This window comes from Octopus bimaculoides, chromosome 13 (genome assembly GCF_001194135.2).
Source record: "Octopus bimaculoides isolate UCB-OBI-ISO-001 chromosome 13, ASM119413v2, whole genome shotgun sequence".
In the NCBI taxonomy this organism is placed as follows: Eukaryota; Metazoa; Mollusca; class Cephalopoda; order Octopoda; family Octopodidae; genus Octopus; species Octopus bimaculoides.
Window position 1 is genome coordinate 26,581,360 of NC_068993.1, and position 3,947 is coordinate 26,585,306.

The window sequence follows — 3,947 nt, forward strand, 5'->3', positions numbered from 1 at the left end:
GAGAGAGAGAGAGAGAGAGAGAGAGAGAGAGAGAGAGAGACACGGCATGTCGCGCAATTAGACTCGTCAATTAGGGAAAAGATACGATCGAGATAAGATACATCCTTTGAGGAAATCCTGATTCCGTCACACACAGACACAGAGACGCACGCATGCACGCACGCACACACACACACACACGCACACACAATACACAATACACAAACAACACACAGATACCCCCCCACACACACACACGCACAGAGTCTGAAGCTAAACGTTCACGCAGTCTAATTCTCTATACTACACAGATATCTTTCCTGATTCGTGGAAACCTGCCAGCGCTTTCTCCTCTACTCCTCCTCTAGCCACCTCTATTTACCAAAAATAAAAAAATGTAAAAGAAAGTGAAACGTAATAAAACATAGATTACGGTGCTATCTCGTTTCTCTCCAGCGTTTCCGATGTTAAAGAGAAGATAAACAAAAACCGCTTATCTTACCTGGAACGAAGTTCGTTTCTCGATGGCCAGCAGTATGTTTTTCGTTCTGACAAGTTCAGTACTGACCTACTATCATGTATCACCTACAAATGGTCCATATCTATGGAACATCACGCTGAAGCCAGACCAGTTTTTATTTGATATTTGCACGGCTTTTGATAAAACATGGTACTGGCGTCTCTTCGATAACTGGAAGTTATATATAAATACATAATATAACTATTCTCAAGCAAACCATCCGTAGTTCATGAAACATGCTTTATTTCCTGGTCGACATCATCTTGTCAAATCATTTGAGTGTAGTGTCCACAGACTGTGTCTCATCCAAAATTTAGATTTATGTTGCAGAAACAACCTTCCCACAGATCCATCTTCAAAAAGTACTTCTCTATCCTTTGTAATTTCAATAAATTCGTGTAATATTTGTTCCATATGAAGGAGGGCGAGGGCACATTCAAAGATGTAGAAGCAATTTATGCCCACTTAAACGTGGAACAAACTATATACTACGATAGATACCAGGAGAGAAACTCACATATTGGCTTTTGGTGCAAAATGCAATCTTGTTTATATCGCAAGCGAGGAAATAAATCCCCTCACGTAATTTCGACTTTCCTTGGTCACATCAATGATGGACGCTCGACTGCTAGAGATAGCAGTGACTCATCTCCCCGCCAGCGAAATGTAAAAAAACAGTGCCAGAAGAGGCGCTGGTGTCGCGATTTGCCAGTGAGCTTGTTAAAAACTATATATTAACGACAGAAGCAGTATTAATACTGAGAGATAATATTTATGCCCACTTAAACGTAGATATTCTGTTAGAGCAAAGTAGAATATGTTAAAAGTATTTAGTTGTGACTTCCAGCTTTCTGAATTTTAATCTTTTACAGAGGGGCATAATTAATCTTTTATCCTCAGATGAAGATAAAATAAGTATCAGTAATATACTGGGGTCAATTGGTTTTGTAACGAAGAAATAAATAAATATCCTGAATGTGTTAGCTGCCTGTTGAAAACTATGAAAACTCTTGGAAATATTATGAATATGGCAATTTCTTTTTTTGCCCTTTCCAATAATATGTAGATCCTTTCTACTTCGTTAGAAAAAGTCAAAAGACAATATAAATTCTACATTTTCAGTTGATTGATTTTTTTAACAATTATAATTATTCGAATCGTCTTTATACAAAAAATAAGGAAATGGAATTACATCGACTCCAGTACTCAAGATGAAAGGCAAAGATGAAAGGCAAAGTCGACTCCGGCGGTATTTGAAATCAGAACGTAAAGCCGGAAGAAATGCCGCTAAACATTTTGTCCAGCGTGCTAACGATTCTGCCAGCTCGTCGCCTTCAAGAAAGAGGAATATTAAACACTGCTTCTGACCAAAATGTCAAGTAAGAGGAATGTTTTTAAACTGGTTTCCAAATTTTGTTTAACGTCACGAGACGAAATCGGAGTGTTTTATCTTACTTCTGGAAAGTTGTAGTCCATCTTAACGGAGGTCTATTTTAGCTATCTACATTGAAATTTATCACCTTTCTCATTATACGCTATACTTTGTTTGTCGTAGCTGTCCTAGTTTGAAGTTGGTGAAAGGTAGATAAGAATAGTTGAAGTTACAACAGAGTAGTTGTGCCTTGACACAGCTAAAATTGTTAAATAACAATAGCTCCACCGTAAAGGAATAAAAATTCCTATCTGTAATCGTCATTAACCAGTGACACTTTTACTATAGAGAGAATTTTCTCTGTCCTGACCAGTTTGTTACTGCAGAATTCCAAACTTTGTAACTTACACCCAGTTGCAGTGGTTAGTATGAATGACTCTTCCATTAATCCTGACATAAACTAATATCTTAATCTGTTAATACTCGTTCATTGTAATCCAGTACACCTCCATTACCATTGCAGCCGTGGAGGGAGATCTATAATCATTAACTTTATACGGTCAATGTACGTTTAAATCAGCTAAGCTGAAAACCTTGACACAATTCCAACATATCTGTATGGGCATATCATACAGATCACACACTAATGCGTTGGTTGAAGAACAAAACTGTTTTAAGGGTTCGTATTTAAATAGAAGGTATGTAAGCAGTATTACACACATTTTTGTGTAGAGAAGGTTTTTAGACCTTATGATAAACTGACCTTTAGCAACGTTGGCTTCATAATCAAATTCTCAAGATATAGCCTAAATAACTTAACACAGGTTGTTACTTTCTGCTCTGAATCTTAGCTAGGATTAAACTGATTTTTTTTCTTACTATGATGAGCAAACCAAGGATTAATTTTCATCGGGCCAAATTCTGTAACAATTAAATGATTTAATCATTCTTTTTATTTCTTAAATATGCCACAGTTAGGGCTTTCAGTGTGTAGGCCCATCATTTTGATTACAGACTACACAGATATTTTCTTGTAATAAATTGGACTGAATATTATTTTCGGTTGACATAAATATCCACTTGATAAATATTTGAAAAAAAGTAACTCATTTGAAATATTTTTGATATATTGAGGACAGCTAATCATTATTTACAAGGTATAAAATAAATCCTTTCTATTTGGGAGTTGAGGAGCTAGTCAATTACAACAATTGAATGGTACTTATTTCATTGACCCCGAAAGGAAGAAAGGCAAAGTTAACCTCAGCAGAATTTGAACTCAGAACATGAAGACGGACCAAATGCCGCTTAAGTACATGGTATAAAAGATATAACGCAACGACCGCGCCAGCAATTCAAACAGATAAGCGTCCTGTGCGATATTTCAACGTTGAGGAAATTACTGCACGAGTAATCGCTGAGAGTTGTTGACACAATTAGATCTGGGTCAAACCTCGTGGACTTTGAGACACATCTTTTCAGTTTCACTTCTGCCATTCGTAGAGTAATATGTTTACAAAATATAGAATGATAAGCAGAAGACGTTTTCAGTGAGTACCGCTCACCTTTGTTCTCTGCGGCTGCAATAAGTTTTCATTGAATAGTTGGTGTTTATCGCATATAGCACTAGGATACAATATCTCTAAATTTAAACATAAAATTAGCAATAGCAGTACTTCCCACCAAGCCTACTTTAACAATTAATGGAAACACAAAGATCTTGCAATGAGGACACGTCAAGCAAATCTCTCACTAAATAGCGCTGAAATATAAGCGTTATACACCTACCAGGAAAACGTACCAACACTTTCCCACTGTATATGGCCAACACACTATGGAATCAGTTACACGTCTTACAAATACTTGTCTCGAACTCTCTGGAAGCCTTTCATGATAACCACATATTCTTCTCATTACCCAAACTGCTTCATAGAGACATATTCACTTTTTCGTTGAGAGAAAATTTTTCAGCTGTAAATAGATAGCAACCTCTCTCCCATCCCCTTTTTCTCTCTCTCTCTCTATCTTTCACTCTATCTTCTCTCTCTCTCTCTCTCTCTCTCTCTCTCTCTCTCT

At 36.8% G+C, this 3,947-nt stretch overlaps 1 long non-coding RNA gene across 1 annotated transcript in view; it reads left to right on the forward strand.

Annotated features, from left to right (window-relative positions):
- The first annotated feature begins 1,628 nt into the window (after window positions 1-1,628).
- The window catches only part of LOC128249282 (uncharacterized), a 16,380-nt gene continuing 14,061 nt past the window's right edge, over window positions 1,629-3,947 (forward strand). Inside the window, exon 1 of the long non-coding RNA XR_008265375.1 lies at window positions 1,629-1,878. This is a non-coding gene — a long non-coding RNA (uncharacterized LOC128249282). The remainder of the gene's footprint in view (window positions 1,879-3,947) is intronic.